Below are 24,836 nucleotides of genomic sequence, written 5' to 3'. Positions count from 1 at the left end.
AGGCTGCATCACAGGCATGAGAGCTGCCAACTGCACTCAGCTTCTTATGGGCCTGGGGGCCACATGAAGTCAGCAGTGATCTATAAGATCCATGAAAAGGCTGGTACTCTCAGTGGAAGAGATGACACGTGGCAGGAGGGTTTGGTTGGGTATGGGAAGGGGGATACAAGTGATATCAAGATTGACTGAGGGTAAATTTGCTGCTAAACTAGTAGAAAGGCACCATAGAATTGGAATTTAGTTGACTTAGAGAAAAATCTTAAGTGTGGTGTTCTTTACACACTCAGTTTCTGGGCTATGATTCATGCTTTCTATACCAGCAAAAGTATATTAGTAGAGCCTAAACTTTTTTAGCAGAGTTTTTCTAAGCAAACTGTAAGTTTTGCTTAAAGATGGTAGTAATAGATTTCTCCAACCCAAGTTTTAATATAAATCTCCCATGCCCTCTCTATAAACACACACACACACACACACACACACACACACACACAAATTGAATACTCCTTGATGCACATACCAATACCCTGTGATGCTCTTCCTTCTGATTTTACACACTCCAGGTCCCTCTCAGTAGCAAAGAAACACATCTCCTTGAGAAACACATCCAGTAACTTATCTAAAGAAGGACTGAACCTCCCAATAAGGGAAACATTATCTTCATGCCGTTTCTACCTATGGATTATTTATGATGCTCTGTAAGATAAATGTCAGAAATATTTTTTTAATTGCATGGCTTTGTCCATAAATTTAATTACTTTTTTTAAAGGTATCAAGAAACAGCTGCCTTGAACTTCTTCAAATCTACCGTCTCTTAAGGAACTAAATATTGAGAACATAGTTACATTGATTAATGTGGTATTAAGGCATATGAAATATGATCTTTTAGAGGCTTAATTATTGCCTTTGTAAGAGAGACTGATATTATCAACTATTCTGAGGTTATGTCTGAATAACAAAGAAATTACTCAGTGTCTGTTAACATTAGTTTAGAAATTTTAACACTCACCAAGTTCTGTTTATTCTTCTAAAGCATAACACTCCATTCTACTAGTCATTTTTATAAACCTTGTAGGCTTTAAAGTTTGGATAACGTGAAGGGTATATCGAGTTTTCCTACATCTAAAGGATACATCTAAAATTCTATTGAGAATTGTTACCTAGGGCTGATTTTTCCGCTTCTGCAAAAGGATATCCATGCATTGGCATGGCATCTCCAGAGTATATCCAATTTTTATTCATCCAGATTCCCTAAATGGTCTTCCTCAAAATGCAAACTACTGAATTAATACAAAGCATATGTTGCTAAATTTAAAAAATCTAGTTCATATGAGCTACCAAATTAAAATTTAATAAAAATGGAAAGACTAAGTCTCCCTTAAATATGATCTTGTCAAAAGGTCATGAGTTTTCTTTTCCTACTAGAGGCCTTCAAACACTAGATTGAACACAGGTAATGTACTGCTGCCCTGCCCCCAACCCATCACCACTAGTCACTCAATGTTCCTCCACTTACGATACTTACGATCTTTACCAGAGGCCAGTAAGCCATCTATAGGGAAGGAAAATATGAGACTAAAATGAATAAGAAAATAAAGATGAATAGGGTGAAGTTTGACAATGTGGTTTTATTTATCCATAAATATAGCTTTAAGCTGTTAGTTGAGAAAATGTAATAAAATGCTAAGGTTTCCTATTATGTTTCATTCTAAACAGTAAAGCGCCTTAATAGCTTCCCACTCCATGACTGACCAATAATTCAATAGCAGATATTCTGTGTGTGTGTGTGTGTGTGTGTGTGTGTGTGTGTGTGTGTGTGGAAAGATACTTTCTTATACGTTTCACAAAGAAAATCAAAATGGATATCACTCTGAGTTTATCATTATGCCACGAGGGAAAAAGAGAGTAATGCTTTCATCAGTAATTCTGTTATTGAAATATGTTTAAGTATAAATGTTTGGCCTCTTTTAAGTCACTATGACTAAGCAAAGATCTCAATACAAGCAATATTTAATATTTTTCTAGAAATTTGTTAGTATTCAGTAAAGAAATCAAAATTCATCCAACAGTATAGCTTTTGAGAAGTATTAAATCAAGCTGGAAAATTAAGCTTTCCACTAATTTCCTATTGTTCTTAAATTCTTCGTTAAGAGAAACAGTTTTTGTTGCTGCAAAACAAACCAAAGATATAAATAAATATAAATAAATAATAGCACCCAGTAAGAAATCTGTGCTTAGTGAAATAACAGACAAATGAGAGTGCAAATGTGTAGCCATCTGGAGAATAAGAAAATCAAAAGTCATAAGCAGCATTAGGAATTTATTACAAAGAAATTACGCCAACAACTTCGTATAGCAGTTTTCTAAGGACATGTTCAAATTAGTGGGTAAAGAAATACATTTTATACTATATATTTGGACCCTACTGATATCATTTTATACATGATTTCATGGCATAATACTTGCTAAGTAATCTAAATTAGCTTGGCTATAAATGCTGTCATACTGATGTAAAATTTGCTATCACACCACAGTCAGTCCCCAGAAATGACACAGTTTGATGGAACTGTCTAGAGCCAGAGGTTGTGACATTGGGCTGTCTGCAACATTGTTTCAGAGAAATTAATAAATCTGAAAGCAACTGAGGTATCAGGAAGACACAAAATGGAAGGTAGAAAGTAAAGGAGATAATTAAAACTATCTAGGTCAAAGAAACAAGCAAAAGTTCATCCTTACTGTGCTTCAGGAGGGATGTATATTTCACATGGGGATCTGAAATGATTCCCATCATCATAAGATTCATTTTGACATTTCTAACTCTCATCTGCTACTTCAGAATCTAGATGTAGGAGGAGGAAGAGGGAAAAATATTTAAAATGTTCTTTCCCAGTGTCTTCATCAATTTTGAAATTTTCCGCTAATTTTCAATATTTCAGAAATCAAATTCCATTAACAGGTGACATTTTCCTGCTACATCTTCAAATGTGGAAATTGTTTTGTTTTTCTTTGAATCCACAGTACCTGGCAAATATTATGTGCTCAAAAATATTTCTTGAACAGAATTATTGAACTAGGAATGACAGACCATCTGCAGAATTTTAGTTTAAAGTGGTCATAATTATTGGAGCAGAAAAAAAAGACAGTTTTAGTTTATTCCACTTAAGAGTTAATTATATTTTTTAAAAAGAGCAATTTTGGGGCCTATTTTCTTAAAGCTATGCTGTTCTCTATCATAGCCACTAGCCATGTTCAATTTTAAATTAAAAATACAGTTCCTTGGCTACATTAGTCACCTTCAAGTACTCAATAGACACATGTAGCTATAGGCTACTGCATCATAGCACAGCTCTATGATTGCAGAAAAGTCTTTTGGTCAATGTTGTTTTAGAGCATGTAAGCACCATATCCTCATTGCATATTTTTCTAAAGTGTATGTTAATTTATTAATTCAAAAAATGTATTCAATATATATTATATGCTTGGCACTGATGGTGCCAGAATAAATGAGACCCTTTTCTAACTACTTCAAATCTTTTGTAGGAACATATCAGTCAACAGTAACAACACAGAGAGAGAGAGACAAGTGCTATGCGATGGAGGGCTTATTGGAGAAGACCATGATTAGAGGCAAAGAATGACCAAGAAGACTACTGAAGTGATCTTAGTAAACATTATTTATAATAATAATAATATTTATTATATAATACTATAATAAGCTACACGAAGTAGAAATGGAAAGGAGGAAATAAGAGTCAAATGCTATTTAAGAGACAGAAACAGTGTGATGTGATGATAAATTAAGTGCAGTAACTGAAAAAGAGGGATCTAGAATGACTCCCGTACCTCTGGCATGAAAGACTGAATAGCCTGCACTGCCATTATCTGAAATCAGATCTATGTGAGGAAAACTGGGTTGATAGAGGAGAGAGGACTACTGAAACTTCACTTATGGGTGCTTTTTAATGACGATGGTGTACGTGTGCCCAATACTCATGAGAAGGTTTTAGACTGGAAACAGAGTTTTGGGAATTATTATTATAGAACTATAGTTGGATCAGATCATATAACAACAGCAATGAAGAAAAGGAATTTAGACATTAAAGTCAAGAATAGTTAACATTAACAATTTCTAAAGAAATTGAAGGAAAAAAAATGAATGGGATCATAGAAAACAAGAGAAAGGAGTTTCAACCTGGAGTCAAATTTCCAAAAAGTAACAGAAGACAAAGACTAGAAAAAATACAAACAGGTCCATTTCATCTAGCAGAAGGTCATGAATGACCTTAACACACACATTTCCCATAAGTGATAGGAGCAGAGTTTAGGTAACAAGATGTCCAGGACAGAAAGAATGAGGATGATGAAAGACATTCATAGACCACTTTTTCTAGGACTTGAGCAGATACGAGCTGGAAAGAGCTAGACATGAAGTGAGATGTAGATGCAAAGGAGGATGCTATTTGTTTACTGGTTTTAATGTGGAAAAGAATTGAGCATTTATTGCTGCATCCATAATCTATGCATATAATAGGTTCATCTTAGCTGGTTTGGATTGATTGCAGTTTATTTCCAGAGCTACTGACCCTTGGCCAATGCTGTAAAATGTATTAACTAAAGATAAATGATGTTTTGTAACCATGGATCCATGAATTGTTTCAGAGCAAGATGTATCAGTCTGCTAGCACTGTTTGGTAATAATAATTGAATTTGTAATTGGCACCTAATTTCAGTGGAGTCTGGGGGAGGAAGACATTCAAAGTAAAGGCTGGTAACATAGCTAGAATATGTCTATATGAAAAGCTTATTATACGAGATCTCCACTGTGAGATTTGGGTCTCCTGCTACAGAAGTGCTTCACATGCACACCAGTAGTGGTTACAGTCTGGTAGAGGCTAAGAGCACCCGTGTGACCCAGAGGTGGGAGAACAAAGAAACCTGTGCCTGGGAACTCTAGGTCCTTTTTCATGCATATTTTTCTTGTGTTGTTTCTGTGTTATGCTATATCCTTTGCCTGTAATAAAGTTGTTCTGGGAGTACAAACCGAGCAAATGGAGTTTCCTAAGCAATGGAACACTTAAGGTGATTAAAGTGTAATTACCTCTGACTCATATAACTTCTCTAGCAAAAATGCTCAGCTTTTGCAGCCTCTCAAAGAATTTGTCACAAGTGTAATTTTTAGACTCAACAGTTACAATTTATGAGGATAGTTTTTAACCTCAAGGAAGATAAATTTAAATAATAAAGTCTCATTTACACAAAGAAAAATTTTAAAGAAACAAAAATAATTGTCTAGTTTGTCCATTAAACAACTTACCATCAGTACAGGGATGCTCAAATAACTAATTCCCATGCAAACTATAACTTGTTGGCTGTGCTCTTTTACTGTCTATTCAACCATATTGTCGCCCCTCCACCTTTGCTCTTCTATTTAACATGCCCAGGTATCTCATCCAGTTCATTGGTTTGTGGTTAAATCCAAAGGTTTTCCAGCATCTAAGGGCAGGCTGAATCCCTTCGGTTCACATGAAAGATCTTCTAATTATCTCTGTTCACACACACATTCAGTAAGTACCCAGAAAGTGAGGCCAGATGGTAATGTTCATACCTGATATAAACATACCTGATATAAACTAACACAAAATAGACATATCATGATTAAAGTAGTTTAATCAAATGCCAAAGAGCATCTTTTTTCAATCAGTTAGATGTAGAATTCAGTTCCTCACGGGCCCTGTTATTGGCTGGCTATCTGACCTTGGGAAGGGTAGTTAATGTATTTGAACTTCAGTCTTTGCTGTGGAAAATGGTGACAATAATATTTCACAGTGTGATTGTGAGGGTTAAAATAAGATAATGTGTATAGAATATTTAGTCCAGTCACCAGCATACAATAACAACAGCAATGAAGAAAAGGAATTTAGACATTAAAGTCAAGAATAATTAACATTAACAATTTCTAGAGAAATTGAAGGGAAAAAAAAAAGAATGGGATCAGAGAAAACAAGAGAAAGGAGTTTCAACCTGAAGTCAAGTTTCCAGAAAGTAACAGAAGACAAAGACTAGAAAAAATACAAACAGGTCCATTAATACATGGTAATAATTTAAATTCAGTGAACTAGGGTTCATTAACAAATTACATGTCCATAAAAACAATGCGTGCAAATATCAGTTTTCTAATCCAAAGTAAGTTTAAATTTACCTAACTGAATTTTTATGAACATTGACTGACTATATAAAGGGACTATGGCCAGACCACATATGAAAATAAAACTCTAATCCACACATCTGCACCAACCAGTCCAGAAAGCCAAACCATAACTTCCACACTGATCAGCCTGGAACAGTCAGGACTTTGTTGATGACTGCCAGCTTTCCTAATTATTGCTCCTGGTTCCAATTCAAGACCAAGCAGAGAAAGCCAAATAAGATCCTCAGACCAGTCATATAAAATATCCTGCTTCTAGTTAGCCCTCCTTCAGCATCACCATGTCAATAACCTCCAATCAAAACATACCTGAAGCTTTATAGCTTTCCCACTCCCCTGTCTGCCTTTGAGTCTCTGTCCAGTGCAAGTGATAGTGGCTGACTCCCTTCCTATAGCAAGATCTGAATAGATAGCCTCTGCTTCTTCTAATGTGAGTGGTCTTCTTCTATTTCAGCAGCATTATAAATGAAGTTAAAAGTTCAACATCGATTTTAAAATGCCATATACAGCATACACACCACACACACACACACGGCAAACACACACATAATTAGTGTCATTGTGCAGAAGTTACCATGGCCATTAGAGCTCACACACATGCAATCATCTGCTTGTAGATGTTCTAATTTCCCACCAGGTATATAACCCAGATGCTTATAAAATAATCAATCCAATTCTCTCCCTGTATCATTTCCTCAATACAAATTCTTCAACTACTTTAAATATTCCAGTGCTTAATCTTTCTGCTTTTCCCTGCTCATTCACCATACATCATCTTCCTTTCCATTTTGTCTGTATTCCACAGTCTAGCATTTTAGCAGCCAATATTCTCATTGATCTTCAGTCCCATAAGCCTAGATAAACTCTGAGTAGACAAATATGGATTTTTCCCCAGCAATTCTCTTTCCTAGAGGGCTCCTTTTTTTGTGAAATTGTTTTCCCACTCCATCCACATAGTCTGACATTGCTGCCAATTGTAGTAATCCTATCCCCAACTTAAATGCTCTTGGGACAGACAAATTGAACCAACTGAGGGCAAGAAGAATCCATCGAGTGTTTCTAGATTTTCTTTTTAGGTGCAAGTTTGGGAATTTATAAGTCTAGTGCTCTTGGAAATAATGGTTCTAGACTGGTGGAATAAGCCAGTGTGAGAATGAAGTCCATATTCTAAAGACAAAAGAAAGACGAATATATGCCGTTATCCCATTCACTGCTATGGAATATAGAACAGGAAGAAAAATTTTGAGGATGTGGTAGCAAATTAGTTGAGTCTGAAGTTGTGTTGAATCTGAGGTGGCAGCAGGAGAGAGAAGTCTGGGTTGTGGATAAAAGCTCTGGCAGCAATCCCAACACATTCAGGGATAGTGGGTAGACTAACAGTCAAACTCATATTTTCGATAGTTCTGGAAATTAGCCAGATATAGTTTATAATAAAATTTTATAACTACAACATTAAAGTGAAAAGTATTATATATTCAAGACAGAAATACACTAGTTTCTGTACGAATGTCTAAATAACAATTGAACAGAAATAGCTGAAAATCCTCTGGATTCTTGGACTTGTCTTGCAACTAGTCATGTCTCTGCGTTCTTAAACTTGGTAAGTGGTGTTCTAAAACCTATTACTACAGCAGAACCAAGGAATAATATTTTGAGGGTAAGAGAGGTCAAGAATGCTGTATTTGGGTCAAGATGCCCAGAGCAATCAATACACAACAGATTATCCAACGATAAATAGGAGTAATAAGCTACCAAGTCAATTCACAAATACTTATTGAGTAGTGGATGAATGTCAAGAAAACAATAATAGAAAATGCTTTGAATTGGCAATCGGGAGATTCTTATATTCCTGAGTTTGAAGATTGCTGGATCTGACTTTTGTCAAGTCATAAATCAGCTCTAAATATCACTTTTCTCACCTGTAAAAGGGAGGTGTTGGAGTGGATCATCTTATTTGGGATGCTTTAAAGCAAGCAAGTATACAATTCTCAGCCTCTCCGCCAGGAAGCTGTTCAGTATTTGACTTGAGTAGACACTTGAAAATGAAATATCAAGAAAAGAAATCAATAACAGTTCAAAGGAATAATACATGAGCCACCACAAGGCGGCCTTATAAGCAAAATAAAAGTCGAAATAATTATTTTTAAAGGAATAAGACGCTAGAGACGCAGTTACAGACAAGATGAAGTTCCTCTAGGCGGCCAGCGGAACTTCTGCTTCCCTTCCCCCGGCAGTGTGGACGTGGGGCCTGGGGGACTGGGGGAGTGGGGGACTGGGAGACTGGGGGACTGGGGAACTAGGGACTGGGGACTGGGGGACTTGGGACAGGGGTTGGGGGATTGGTGAACTGGAGGCCAGGGAAACAGGGGGACTGCGGGACTGGGGGACTGGGGAATTATGGGACTGGGGATTTGGGGGATTGTTTTCAAACGCTCGGGGCAAGGACTCCCCGCCGCCTCCGGAAGGGGTGAAGAACCAGGCGACTCTAACTCCCGCGGGGCGGCCGGGAATTGCGTTTGGTTCTCCCGCGGGAGTCGCGCAGGCGGGCGACCAGGCGGAGTAGGCGCCGCCCGGCAGCTCCCCGGGCCCAGGGGCTAGCGCCCCCGACTCACCGGCTCCGCGCCTCTCCCCGCGCGTCTCCCCGAGCCGCGCCTGCTCACCCCTCCGGCTGAGCTGCGGTCGAGGCCCCCGGTCGGTTATCCCGTATCCAGGCAACCGCGAGGGCAGCGGCGGAGGCGTGGCGAGCGGGCGGCTGCCGCTCCGGGGCCTCCGTACTCGAGCCCTTGGCCCCTGACTCCCCGCGTTTCTGCGCCTGATCAGCGCTCCAGGCCGCCGCCGCTCCGCCTCCTCCCGATGCCTTTCCCTTTCTGTTGTAACCGATTTGCCAGCCCGACTCCTTTCCCTCTTTACCGGAGAGGGAAGGAGTGGAGACGAGTCAACGCCCTTTCATACAACAGCGAGGTTAGAACATGAGGGGATCACAGACCGTCCACCTTTGGAAGGACCGCAGGGCCTCTGTCTTTCTTGCCACTTGGGACGATACAACTAGGACTCCATATGATAACCCCATATGGTTTGGTTGTGACTTCAGTACTGAGAAACCTCAACGAACTGTTAAAGGAGGAAAGGAGAACTTTTCCTAGTGTCTGGAAGTGGGGAAAATGACTAATTCAAGCCGTTTGTCTAAGGGTCTCTTTCTTTCAAAACCAAATTTTTGAAACATTGATCCTTCTGACAAAATACTAAATGGAAGGCCAGGTGTGGTGGCACACCCCTGTGCCAGGCGTGTCCTGTCCCAGGACTTTGGGAGGCCGAGGCAGGAGGATCCCTTGAGCCCAGTAGTTAGAGGCTGCAGTGAGCCAGGATCGTGTCACTGCACTCCAGCCTGGGCGACAGATTAATAAATAAATCAGTGGCACAAAATGTATCACCTACATTTTGTTTCTTCATCTGTGAATGTACACTGTGAACTGAAATAGGCTTCAGAGAAGGACAGTCGTGTCTTACACTACTCTCACCGTCTTCTTGAATGAAAACAAACACTGGACTATAAACTGAAGACAGTTAAAAAAAAAAAAAAAAAAAAACCGGATCAGAATGAAGATTCACATTCTCATCCAGAGAAATCATTTTTCCAGGCAACACTGAGAACAGGCAATTGCCTGCCAAGGTTAAATCAGCAAAATCTATTACTTTAAGAGGCAATTTAATTAGTAATCCTTTCTAAGAGGGGAAAACCAGCAAGTCCGTACCTGGAATGTGATTCTTTCAGACAAAGATGAAAAGAAGGAAGCAATAACCAGCAAACTGGTGGAAGGTCTTAATCTTAAATTAATATATGCAGAAGCAGAGCTCTTTCTGTAATTAAAAAATAGATTCAAGAATGCACTCCACTTTCCCATCTCCCTCCATTAATTATTAAACTTTGACTTGTTCTCAATACAATGTTAAATTACAAACCAAATGAATCATTTGCATGCCAGTAAATATGTATTCATGAGGGTTCACAATATCTAAATGTGCATATTAAAACAATAGCTAGATTTTTCTCACAAAATAAAACTTTACCTACTAGAAATCTCATTCGTAACAAGTTTCTCTTAATTAGAACTCATTGATAATTGCTAAACCCCTATTGTGGCAGGCAGAATTCTAAAATGGACCCCAAGGACCCTACCCCTTGGTATACATACCTGCATAATCCTCAGGACTTTAAATATGATGGATTTCATTTTCCTTATTAGTTTGTTACATGACACAATTGACTTGAAAGAGGGAAATTATCCAGGATGGGTTGGCCTTGATTGGGTAAACCCTTAAAAGGGACTGACCTCTTCCTGGAGTCGGAGATTTGAAGCATCAGAGCGATTTATCAAAGGAATGTTCTCTATTGTCAGCTTTGAAGACTGACAAGACCCTATGGCAAGGAAGGCAGGCAGCCTCTAGCAGCTGACAATGATCCCAGGTGACAGCGAGCAAGGCAATGGGGACCTCAGTCCTACAACTGCAAGGAACTGAATTCTACAAATAATCTGGATGTGCTTGGAAGAGAACACTGAACTCAAAATGAGAATATGTCCTGGCTGGGCACGGTGGCTCACGCCTGTAATCCCAGCACTTTGGGAGGTCAAGGCAGGCAGATAACTTGAGGCCAGGAGTTCAAGACCAGCCTGGCCAACATGGTGAACCCCCGTCTCTACCCAAAATATGAAAAAATTAACCAGGTATGGTGGCATGCACCTGTGGTCCCAACTACTCAGGAGGCTGAGGTGGCAGGATTGCTTGAGCTTGAGAGGCAGAGGTTGCAATGAGTCAAGATTGTACCACTGCACTCTAGCCTGAGCAAAAGAGCAAGACCCCATCTTACAAAAAAAAAAGGAGATTATGTCCTGCCATCACCTTGATTTCAGCCTCATGAGACCCTGAGTAGACAACCCAGGCAACCTCACTTGGACTTCTTACTTAGAGAACCATGAGGCTAATAAATGGACATTGTTTTAAACTGCTAGACTTATAGTAATTTGTTGCACAGCCATAGAAAGCTAATACACATATTAACTTACTTCACATAAACAAAAGTGGGTATTTTAAAATTAAAAAAATGTAGGGATGTCTCAGTAAACCCAGTGCAGGATTGTAGCTGAAACTCAAATAGAACAGAAATCGGACACTGAAAAATCAATACCAGACTTATCATCATAAACAAGAACCTAGTAGTGATGGGGTTTAGGACATGCTACCCTAAAATTTTTTAACCTGAAGAAATTTTAGAAAATTGCGGAAGCAGGAAGGTCACTCTGACTTTCCTCTCCATCCGTCTCCATCATAAAACCTAGAAAGGATTTTCTGACCTTCCCCAGGCTTAGGTCATAAGACCCTCATATGGGAGGTGCCCTCTTTATCCCTGGAGGAAAGGAGCATCCTTATTACTTATTGCTAAAGACACAGGGACACAGAGAAGAATCCAACCAAACAGGCCTTGTTAGGTTTCCCCCAGTTTATTACCATTAGCTCATACCCTTTCTGTGTGTAATATTTTTCCACCATTATTCACTCTTCATCAAACCTACTAGAAAAATCACTCAGGTTTAACTGATTCTTTGGATATTTGTTTCCTTATAAAGGCTCCAGGGTCATGTAAAACTTCGGTATGTATGCTTTTCTCTTGTTAATATGTTTTTTTTGTTATAGAGGCCTCAGCTATGAACCTAAATCTATAAAGGAAAGGATATTTTTCCTTCTGTGCAATAGGCAAGGTGATCTTATTAGCAAATAGCAAACCAGATTTTCCACAAAAGCAGAACAAACATATTCAATTTTTCTATAGCAACAATAAAAGACAGAATAAAGTGATATAATAACTATGCATAGAGAAGACAATAATCAAATAAAAATACATTTCCTACAAAACTATCATTCAGGAGCAGAATTAAAACTATTTTCAAATTAAAAAAAAAAACAAATTTTACCATTAGCTGACCTACACTGAACAATGTACTTTAGGAAGAAAGAAAATAGTGAGTAAAGACATTGGACAGACGTATAGGTAAATCTAAGCAAGCTTTCAGTATATGAAACATTTTCAGCCATACAATTGTCTTCCTAACCATCTTTTATCCAATTAGTCCTTAGGACCTGAGCATGCTTATGTTTTAATATATTTCCTGACAATGCTAGACTATTTCATGAATTATATTTACCAACGAGTATTCTATGCTCCTTTTAAAACTTACATCAGAATTATTTGCAGCCACTTTTAGGGTAACTAAATGCATATCACACCTGTCATGGAGAATGAGCTAAGTCCTCTTACTAATAATAATGTTTTATTAAGATAGAACATAAGGTTCCACAGTAGGTGATTGGAGCTGGTATCTAATTATATCTGAAAGAGTGACATGATAATCAATTTTTCTAAATTAAAAATTGTCTTTGGCAGCCATTCTCCAAAATTCAATTTGCTTACATCGGATTACTTCTTACAGCAACCAATTCGTTTTTATGTTGTAACTCACACTGATACACAATGCGGAAGTAAGAAGTTCCGAATGAGTGTTACTGATATTTCCCTCTATTGGCCTATTTTTTCAAATATTTCAAAATCAGACTATTTTGCCTTTTCATAAATGGTATAGAATGTGGAGACAATCTTAACCCCATTTATGTGCTAAAGATTACCATTACAACTTCCTAAAGCTAACGTTAAATGATCCTAAATGCTAAATGTTCCTACAGATATCCCTGTTGTCACCCTCTGTGAGTAAGTTGTAGTCATTTATCCAGGCCAGCGTGCCTCAAGTTTCATCATAAGCTTTAATTCATCCCATCTGCTTGTCATAAAGCATGTGGATCTGCTCTCAATCTGTATGCTTTTTAGAATACCTAGGCCCCAACACTTCATCAGAGAACACAGCCTCAGACTCTCTCTGGGCAGTTTTAATAAAGCTTGCCTGAAAGGATACAATTTACAGAATATAAGTTGTTTTAAAGATGTAAAGTACTGTGCCTTTTGGGCATGCTTTCAATTCTTTTTCTGAATCAGATGAAACCAACACCAGATTATTGATTCAAACATTATTACCTTACTACATTACAGTCATTTTTACTGTGTTCCATCACTCTTTCTAATTTATCAAAGAGCACTATATTAAAAAGACATATGAAACATACCACTACACTTTAAAAAGTTTCAAATGATATTGTCCATCATATCATTCAATGGTCCCATGCAAAATTCTATGTAAGAAACTGGGGTGTGTGTGTGTGCACATATGTGCATGGGCTAGTGTGAGTGGTAGAGAGAGGGAAAAAGTGAGAAAGTTTTAAGGAGGTTGAGTGCAAGGACAAATCAGACAGCAGTTGTTTAACCCAAGAAACTAGTGCAAATCATGTATAAATTGTGAGATTTATATAGCTGAATATCCCCTTATGTCTTCTCTACCAGATGTTAAGCTTAATATAAGCAATTATGTTAACTCTTTGGTCCTGATTTTCTACTGATACTTACATTATATCAGTATTTCATTACATATTTTTGTTGTATTGACCTTAAATTTTTTGTGAAAAGAAGTGAGTTATAGAAAAGTAAAAATAAAAGTGAATATAAAGGGAATGCTCAGTAAAGATACAGCCTGTGAAATTCATGTCATTTAATAAGCTGTCAATATTATTTCTGCACCGTTTGGGGAAAATTAAATTGTTATTCTCTAAGACAGTCATGATGTTACTTGATGCATAACACTCTTAGCACATCCAGATATTTCCTATAAGATAGCATTGTGTAAAACTGAATCTATTGTCCTAGAATTTATCATGATTTTGGAAAGTAGCAGACTCACAAACTGCTACAGGCATAGTTTCTACATCTCTGACTCCTCATGGAAATAGATCTAAATCCTGTAGTGAAAAATTATTCTGGTGGCTTAAGCTTATTATCTATGCCAGAAATTCTACTTCACCTACCATGCACAACAGTCCTTTTAGTCAGCAAGCATCCTCTCATATTTGACAGTCTTCATTTCCTTTGACTTTTCATTTGTTCCCCTTAATGGTAGGAACCTAGCACTCTGGTATAAAATTTTCTTTAACTGTCAAAACAAGTCAATAGAGAATACACTTGAACAGAGATGCATATAGATACATGTGTGTATATATATATACATATATGCATGAATCTATCTCTCTTTATATATATATGCATATGTGTCTATATATATTCACACAGATACACATATCATGACTAGGTCTCCTGAATTGTCTTTCACTGAAAAACTACTAATAAAAAATGAGAAACATTTATCTTTGCTCATGGCTATTTCTATAATCAATTAGCATAATCACTTGCTAATTTCTGTTTATTCATTGGTGATTTGCTTTTCCCAAAAAAGTTCTAAATAATAATTACAGTAGTTTTACTACCATTTATTTATTGAACATTGTCACATGTCAGATTATATATTTTCCTCTCCTCAAATCTATCTCTTGAAAAAATATATATTATCTTTCTTTTTCATAGCAAATGTGATTTGGAACAAGTTAAGTGACTTATCAAGAGCCGCACAGTTTGCAATGAGTAGAATTAAACTCAAACCCAACTGTGACTCAAATCAGTGCACTTCACAATATATTACTCAGCCTGTTTTATAGGGATACATAAAAAATCATCTTCAAACGACTAAGTGCGATTTACTCCATTTGTCCTGTGAAACTTGAGCCAAACAAAATGATCATGATAATCATGAGGGAGGTGGATGACGAGTGTTGTAAAGAACAATGTTTTCATTAGTTGGGATCCTGTAAAGAAATAGATGAAATGCTCAAGTGAGGTCACTGAGCAAAATCTCATAAAGACAGTGTTTACCAAATGTGACAAGGTTAAGGGAACCCTCAGGGGTGGTCTATTGTATAAGGCTACCAATAGCTGAAAGCTGTCACCACTCCGGGAGCTGAGAAAGCAAGGAGGGACTCGGGCACATACAGAGCTTAGAAGTCACCACTTTACCCAAAAAAAGACAAGTTTCTTACATACATTGCAGAAGTGAGGTCAGGGAAAACCATATCCCCTCAAATTGGAGAGTGATAGGCAAATACATCTTTAAACAAAAAGTTATGAGGCATACAAAAAAAGCAAAAACAAAACAAAACAAAAAAACAAAAAACACACAGTGTGAAAAGACAGAGCAAGCATCAGAACCAGACCAGGATAATAGCAGGGATGTTAGAATTATCAGACTATGAATTTAAAACAACTATGATTACTATGCTAAGGGCTTTAATTGAAGAGGTAGATAATGTGCGAGAAGAGATGGTTAATATAAGCAGAGAGATGGAAAATCTTTAAAAAGAATTAAAAAGAAATGCTAGATAAAAAAACACTGTAACAGATAAAGATTGTCTTTGCTGGCTCATTATTAGACTGAGCATGACTGAGGAAAGAATCTCTGAGCTTGATAACATGTCTTTCAAAACTGAAAATCTGGGAGAATAAAGACTTAAAAAAACAAAAAACAAAAAACAAAACACAGAACCAACTATCCACAAACTGTGGGACAACTACAAAAGGTGTAACATATTCATAATGAGAATACCAGAAGAAGAGAGAAGGAACAGATACTTCAAGCAATAACGAGTGAGAATTGTCATAAATAGATGTCAGACACCAAACAATAGATCCAGAAAGCTCAGCGAATACTAAGCAAGATAAATGCCCAAAAAAAAGCCAAATTTAGGCATATCATATCCAAACTGCGAAGAAATCAATTTTTTTTAAATCATAAAAGAAGCGGAGAGAAAAAAAGCATGTTACTTAGAAAGGAGCAAAGAGTTACGGCGGACTTCTCAAAATCCATGTAAGCAAGAAAAGAGTCGACTGAGATACATCAAGATTTGAAAGAAAGAAACCCACCAACCTAGAATTCTGTATGCTGCAAAATTATCCTTCAAAAGTGGGAAAATAATGACTTTCTCAGACAAATTAAAATTGAGGGAATTTGTTGCCAGTAGACCTGCCTTGCAAGATTTTTTTTTTTTTTTTCTTTGATATGGAGTCTTGCTCTGTGTCCCAGGCTGGAGTGCAGTGGTGGGATCTCTGCTCACTGCAAGCTACACCTTCCAGGTTCACGCCATTCTCCTGCCTCAGCCTCCTGAGTAGCTGGGACTACAGGTGCCCGTCACCACCCCAGGCTAATTTTTCTTGTATTTTTAGTAGAGACGGGGTTTCACCATGTTAGCTAGGATGGCCTCAATCTCCTGACCTTGTGATCCACCTGCCTCAGCCGCCCAAAGTGCTGGTATTACAGGTGTAAGCCATCACGCCTGGCCAAGAAATTTTAAAAGCAGCTCTTCAGAGAGAAGACAGATGATATATTTCAGAAGCAGATCTACATTTAAAAAATGAGCATCAGGGAATGAGTAAGTAAAGGTAAAATAAATATTTCTTTGTATTCTTAATTGGTCTAATAGATAGCTATTCAAAATTATAATAAAAGCAACGTATTGAATGATTTTACCATGTAGATAAATGAAAAAAAATGACAGCAATGTCATAAGTGTCAGGAGGGAAAAATTAGGAATAAATTACCTGCATTACCCATGAAGCAGTGCAGAATTTTTTGAAAGTACAGTTACATTAATTATAAAATTATACTGCAAATTCTAGTGCAACCACCAAAAAATTAAGAAATATATCTCATATCCTAAGAGAGAAGACAAAATGAAATCATATAAAATGCCCTATTAAAATCAGAAAAGACATAAACAGAGGGGAAGATTTTAAAAGACACAAAACTAAGAAAACGTTCAACAAATAGTCAAGTGCTAGATATTCCTGCAAGTATATCAATAACCATTTCAAGTATAAATGGTCTAAATACACCAATTAAAAAAGAATCTGACAGAGTTACTAAAGAGCCAGATCCAACTATACGTTGTCTACAGAAACACATTCTTAATATAAGGACACAGATAGAATAAAACTAAAAGGATGAAGAAAGATATACCATGCTAACACAAATTAAAAGAAAAACTGATTGACTTTATTAATGTCAGACAAAGCGTACTTTATAACAAGGCATATTATAAGATATAAAGATAGGAATTCCATAATGATAAAGGGGTAAATCTTGCAAGAAGACATAACAATTCTGAATATGCTTGCACCTTGATGTGTATCCACATCAAAATACATAAGGCAAAAACATAACTGCAAAGAGAAATAGAAAAATCACCATTATATGGTCATGTGTCACATAAAGATTAAAATACATTCTGAGAAGCGCATCATTAAGCAAATTTGTCATGGTGCAAACATCATCACATGTACTTACCCAAACCTAGGCGATGTAGCCAACCACACATCTGCATGGTATAGTCTGTTGCTCCTAGGATGGAAACCTGTGTAGCACGTTACATTACTGAATACTATAGGCAATAGTAGCAATGCTGAGTATTTGTGTATCTAAGTCTATCAAAATATAGAAAAGGTACAGTACAAATATGATATAAAAGACAAAAATGGTACACCTGTATAGGGAAACGTACCATGAAGGAGCTTGCTGAACAGGAAGCTGCTTTGGGTGAGTCAGTGAGTGAGTGGTAAGTGAATGTGAAGGCCTAGGCCATTACACTACTGTGGACTGTTTAAGAACTGCACGCTTATGCTACAATAAATTTGTTTATAAAATATTTTCCTTCTTCAATAATAGATTAACCGTAGGGTATTATAACTTTTTAACTTTATTCATTTTGTAACTTTTTAAAAACTTTCTGATTCTTTTGTAATAATAACATAAAACACAAACACATTGTCAGCTGTACAAAAATAGAGTCTATAATATATTTAATTTTCTATATTATTTAATTGTATTTCTATTTAATTTTATTTTTTCTATTTAATTTTATTTTTACTCTTCAAGTTAAAAAATGAAGACACAAACACACACATTAACCTAGGCCTATATAGGTTTAGCTTCATCAGTATCACCTCTTCTACCTCCACATGTCATCCTGTCATCCTACTAGAAGCTCTTCAGGGCAATAATATGTATGGAGCTGTCATCTCCTACCATAACAATCCCTTCTTCCAAAATGGCTCCTGAAAGGCCTGCATTAAGCTGTTTCACAGTGAACTTCTTTTTATAAGTAGAAGAAGTATACTTTAAAATAACAATAAATAGTATAATATACACATACATCAGTGACATTTATTATCATTATCAAGTATTATATGCTTTACATAATTGTACTTCTTGTACTTTTATAAGACTAGCAGCGCAGTGGGTTTGTTTACACCAGCATCAACACGAACATGTGAGTGATGCATCGCGCTACAAGCTTATGATGGCTATGTCATCACTGGACATTTTCAGCTTCATTATACTCTTATCAGACCACCACTGTATATGTGGTCCGGTGTTGTCCAAAACATCGTTATGTGCTGTCCGACTATAGCTGGAGACCTCAACACACTTCTAACACTAATTGAGAGATCCAGCAAGCAGAAATCAGTAAGGATATAGTTGAACTAAATAGTATTATCAATCAACTGAATCTAATTGACATTTACAGAATACTTCCTCTAACAACAGAAGACACGTTATTGTCAAGCTTACATGGAACATTCACCAAGATAGACCACATTTTGAGCCATAAAATATAGCTTGACAAGTCTAGGAGAATTAAAATCATATGAAGTATGTTCTTAGATCACAATGAAATTAGACTAGAAATCAATAACAGAAAAAATGGTCAGAAAATCTCACATTATTTGGAAATTAAACAATATACTTCTAAATAACACATTTGTCAAAAAATTGGTCTCAAGAGAAATTTAAAAAATATTTTGAACCAAATGAAAATGAAAACATAACTTGGCAAAATCTGTGGGATACACTGAAAACAGTGCATAGATTGAAATTTACAGCATGCAATGCACAGAATAGAAAAATGAAAGATATTAGATAAATAAATAAAGTTTTCGCCTTAGGAAGCTGGAGAAAGAAGAGAAATATAAATACATAGAACAAGCAGAACAAAAAATAATCATAATAATTGAAACAGAAATCAGTGAAATTTAAAATAAGAAAATAATGGAGACAGTCAATGAAACCTAAAGCTAGTTATTTTAAAAGCACAATAAATTTGACAAACCTTTAACCAGGCTAATCAAGTAAAAAGAAGAGGAGACATAAATCATGAATATCAAAAATTAAACAGAGTCCATCACTACGGATGCCATGAACATTAAAATAATTATACAGGACAACTATAAACAACTCTATACTCACAAATTTGATAACTTAGATAAAATGAATCAATTTCTTGAAAAACACACGTTGGGGTCCGCGTGTTTCCTAAACAAAGGAATGAACACACAAGACAACACAAGACAAGACAAACATGGCAGCCGCCTCGAATGGCGCGCTCCGCTTTATTTTATACAGTCGTTTGTGGAATGTTGCCAAGTCACAAGACACGTTGTTGTTTTTCTGACCTTTCCCTGACTTTCTGGATTTTCAAGATGTTTACATATAAACAGGCCCCCAATGCCCTGCTTCGTTTGCAAGAGCAGGACTTATTGGGAACGCCCTGCTTCGTTTTCGAGAGCAGGACTTATGGGGAACGCCCTGCTTCGTTTGTGAGAGCAGGATTTATCGGGAACACCCTGTTTGTGAGCACGTAGTCCTCTACAAACACAATTTACCAAAACTCACATAAGGGAAAATAGATAACCTGAGTAGGCTTGTAGTTATTAAATAAATTGAATCACTAATTAATAATCTTCCAAATCAGTAAGCACCACATCAAGATGTTTTCACTGGTGAATTCCACCAAACATAAGAAAACATGATACCATTTTCTACAACCTCTTCAAGAAAATAGTAGCAGAGGCAACTCATTTTATGAGGACAGCATTACCTAGTACCCAACCGGAAAAAGACACTATAAGAAAGGCAAATTATAGGCCAATATTTTTCACGAACATCAACGTAACACTCCTCCAGCATATTAACAAATTGAATCCAACAATTTTATAAAAAGAATTCTATGCTAATATCAAATGGAATTTATTCCAGGTGTGTAAGATTGGTTTAACATTTGAAAATCAATTACTGTAATTCATCACACCAGCAGGCTAAAGAACAAAATTATATGATCCTATCATTAACTGCGGAAAAATAACATTTGACAAAATCTAACACCTATTAATGATTTTTCAACTCTCAGCAAATTAGAAATAAAGGGGAACTTCCTCATCTTGATAAAGAAAAGCTACAATAACCTACATATAACATCATACTTAATTGTGAGAAGCTAGATGCTTTCCTCCCCAAATCAGGAGCAAGGCAAGAATGCCTCCTGTACAATATCCTGGAATTCCTAACTCTTGAAAAAATGGGTATAAGAGGTATGAACATTGTGAAGCATTAAATACAGTCACCTTTGTTTGCAGACGCTATGATGGTCTATATAAAACAATCCAAACAGTGAATGAGAAAACTCCTGGGACTAATAAATTATTATAGCAAGGTTGCAAGATACCAAATTAAAATACAAAAAATTAATTGCTTCTGTATATATCATGAATAAATGATTGGAATTTGAAATAAAAAGTGTAACAACATTTACATAAGCTTCCCCATAATTAAGTACTTAGGTATAAATCTAGCAAAGTATATACAAGAATTATGTGAGGAAAACTATAACACTTTGATTAAAGAAATCCAAAAAATTTTAAATAAAGGGAGAGATATTCTATGTCTGTGGATGAGAATATTCACAACTGTAAAGATGAAAGTTCATTATGACTTGATCCTTGTTGTAGATATCAACAAACTTATTCTAATGTTTATGTGGAAAAGCAAAAGACTCAGAATAGCCAACAAAATACTGAAGAAGAAATAAGCCATATGACTGACACTACCCGACTTTAAGACTAACTACAAAGCTACAATAATCAAGACTGTGGTATTGGTGAAAGAACAGACAAATAGAGCAATGGAACAGAAGAGAGACCCCAGAGAAAGGTCAAAACAAATAGTCAGCAGGTCTTTGACAAAGAACCAAAGGCAATTCAATGGAGAAAGAACAGTCTTTTCAAGAAATGGTCCCAGAACAATTGGACATCTCATGCAAAAAAAAAAAAAAAAAGAATCTAGACAATGTTAACTCAAAATGAATCATAGACTTTAATGTAAAACACAGTCTACCTCAAAATAAATTATAGACCTCAATGCAAAACACAAAGCTATAAAATAGGAGAAAAATCTAGTTGACCTTAGATTTGGTTATGACTTTTTATGTATAACAAAAGCACAGTCCATGAAAGAAAAAAACTGATAAGTTGTACTTCATTAAAATTAAAAACCCCTATTATTCAAAAGATGGTGTTAAGGAAATGGAAAGACAAGTTATAGACTAGGAGAAAATATTTTCAAAACACATATGTGATAAAAGATACAAAGAACTATCTAAATATGCTTTAAAACCTGACAATAAGAAAACAAGCAACTTAATCTTAAAAAACGTCCAAAAGATCTGAACAGGTACTTTATGTACATGTCTGGTACCTGTGAAGGGAGAGTAGCAGGATGAACCCCAGGCTCTAGTGCAGCTCTGAGAATGTCCCAGCCAACCCAATGCAAAACTCCGAAGCAAAAAATGTCTAATATAGGAGTCACATGTTGGGTAGATATGGCCTGGCTCTAGTGTTTCTGCCATGCTCAGGCATTGACTGGGAGAAGCCTAAAGAGATCACGGCCTCAGTGTGAATACTATGAGGCGCCTCTAAGGTGCATCAGCTGGAGGCTGTCGACTAAGTATACTACTTGTAGTGTGTTCTTTTTTTTTTTTCAGGAGATCTGAGCTAGGCATGCCTATGGCTTTGAAGGTAGTATATTTTGTGTAGTTTGGTGTCCTGTTGAAAATGTATGCCTTTAAAGAAGCCTGGTTATCAAGTTATCTATTTAAATAGATAATAGTTTTCAGCAGGATAGTTCTTGACCTTTGACAAACCAAATGCAATTTGGTTCCTAGTGCCATTTGCCAGACACTCTGAAAAACATCTCAACTTGTGACAGACTTCCCTAATTCTGTTGCATTTAGTAAGACAAAAGGCAAGAGGCAGAACAGTTTACCCCACACCCTGAATATGCCACACGGCAGTTTACAGCTTCAGGTGCAACTCAAAACTGACCACATTAAAGGTTACGTGGTAAACAGGTCAGAGCAACATACACAAAATTAGTATATGTATTCTTCAATATCCAAAGAGACTCACCAAGTATTTTGCCTCTTTGATTAGTGATATAAGGTGCCACCATTTGCATCTCTCTGTAGAAAAATATATCTTGATGTACCCAACACCACTGGGCCCTTAGAAACTTCAAAAGCATAGCAAAATTCAGAGCATTTGCAAAATGTAGGTCCTCCTCCATAATTAATGTTTTACTAAGGCATCTAGAGAAATTTTTTTCTTCTTTATCACCCAGTAAAATTAGCCCTATTTTACCTGCATAATGAACCTGCATATTAGTTCAAGAATGTCAAAATGATGAAGGGCCCACCAGACTATATGAGAACAGAAAGGTAAAGATTTGGCATATTCTTATGGTAATGCACCTTATGGTAAGCTGTTTTGCCATCTTCCAAGTAAATCTAATTTGCTTCTGATTGTATTTGCTGATGTGAATCAACAAAAGAAGCATTGCTAAGTTCATCATTATATATCCCGAACCAGGAGCCCTGTTGACGTTGCAGCAAAGCTATCACATCTGATTCACCAACCGAATTTTTAGCAATTCTGCAATCACTAGAACCTAAGTGACTTTTGCACCAAACAGAGGTAAAGTAGGGTTATAATAGGAATCAGTACTCTGCTTCCTTTAAGTCTTTGATCATGGCACTACTCTGAAATTCCCTCAGAGACATGGTATGACTGTTGGTTTATTTTCTTGGTGAGAGGTGGGATTGGCTTTTATACATAATTATTCACACTTCATGGGTCATAGTATTGATGTGAGGATTCTGCTAAATATGTGATATATTTATTTACACTATATACATCCTGGATTTGGGAATATAACCACATGGATGGTCATGAAGAATCCAGTAGAAGGAGAAAGGGGACCAAGAGTCCCCACATCCCCCACTGCCCTCACCCTATTATACTTTGGTGGTATTTAGGGGCTCTGAAGATTAGCATTATTTCAGAGGCAGGACTTAGTAATACCAGAAGTTCTGGGTACATTCCTTTACCCAATATATATGGTAATGGCTATAGGCCCTTCAAGGCAAGGTTTAGAAAGAGAGTCATAGCCTATGCCAGCAGCTACTCAGTTAAGGTATTTTATGTCAGCCTGTCTGGGAAGCTGAGGTCTGAAACTTGGTAAAAGTGTATTAATCCCTTAAGGAGACTTGATCTATGTTTTGTTCACCAGATCTAGAGACTTGGCTTATGTCACAAAACACCTCAGAGGCTGTCCAACTATTTTATTCCTAGAGACCCCCTGAGCAATTGAATATCATCACAGTTTCCCATGAGACATTTAATCTGCTGTCACTCTGTCTGTGAAGCTCATTATGATCACTGTTCCAACCTCGTATCTGACAGTAAAGTGCATCCACAAGCCTTCTGCAGAAAAAGGGATGACTCAGTCAACAATAGAAATTCCTTGAGATTTGGGCGTTCCAATTGCACAGCCTTGTTCATCTCTGCCCAATATTGCCCTTTTGACTACCCAGTGAGTCTGCTTCCCCACCACTGCCCTAAACTTAGTATGAAAGACCCGGAAGTTTCTTCCAAGTGCTGGCTCTCTGCCTCCATTAATTAATTGGTGCTGAATCCCTGCCTTCATTAGAGTCAAGCCATTAGCTTGATTCTTAATCATATTTGTCCTGAAACTTGAGGAGATGAGGACTTCAACAAAAGCTGACATAGGAGCTTTCTCATTTTCCATTCATGTTCTGAATTAGTATTCAAGGCCTCAGTTTGTTATTTTCTCTGTATATACTATGCAGGGTCATGTGACAAAGTTAGCTGACTACTCAGCCTTTATAATCATTATTGTTGCAATAGTGATGAATTTACAAACCAGCTTATTCCTAATACCTTACATTCTGCATGGACTTCCTTTCACACTATAGCTCGTAATGATTTGAATAACTATGTTATCCCTTGACTCAGACTACTGTGTTATATTTCTCTCTATGAGCATGTTGACCATGTGCTTCCTAGCTATATGAGAAACCAATCTCAGAATCCCAATTTGAAGTTCTGTTTCCTGGGGCCACATATGCTACCAAATACTGCTATCAATAAAAAGAAGGCATTAAAAATAGGTACTGTGGAGAGCTAAATAAAAGGATAACATGCAACATATAAGCAGGATTTGGGGAAATCAAATGATTGGTGAAAAATCCTGGGAATAACAAAATGGTGAGTTTTTACCACCCATAGCCAGAGCACGTAATGGGAAATAGAGGTAGCAGAACCTAGAAATATCAACTGTATACCTAGAAGAGGGAGTTCTAGCCATCAGTAGAGTAGTAAGAGTCAAACGGGAAAATCAATTTCCAAATATCACCCTTCTTCTGCCCTCCAATCTCATGCTGGAATCTCCATCAGAGATGGAAGCCA

The 24,836-nt window shown here is 36.9% G+C and overlaps 1 protein-coding gene across 7 annotated transcripts in view; it reads right to left on the bottom strand.

The window, feature by feature from the left end:
* LOC105498394 (coiled-coil domain containing 178) overlaps window positions 1–9,263 on the bottom strand; it is a 506,590-nt gene extending 497,327 nt beyond the window's left edge. For 6 of the 7 annotated variants that reach the window (XM_071085481.1, XM_011770472.3, XM_011770477.3 and 3 more), the window contains exons 1-2: window positions 8,815–9,263; window positions 8,122–8,237 (exon numbers count right to left, since the gene is read on the bottom strand). The gene's annotated coding sequence lies outside the window, so the exon portion shown is untranslated. Of the gene's footprint in view, window positions 1–8,121; window positions 8,238–8,377; window positions 8,398–8,814 lie in introns of those variants that run through there. The other variant, XM_071085478.1, reaches the window with a different exon arrangement.
* Window positions 9,264–24,836: the final 15,573 nt, after the last annotated feature.

The sequence above is a fragment of the Macaca nemestrina genome, chromosome 19, assembly GCF_043159975.1.
Source record: "Macaca nemestrina isolate mMacNem1 chromosome 19, mMacNem.hap1, whole genome shotgun sequence".
Lineage (NCBI taxonomy): Eukaryota > Metazoa > Chordata > Mammalia > Primates > Cercopithecidae > Macaca > Macaca nemestrina.
This window is presented reverse-complemented; position numbering and strand designations above follow the sequence as displayed.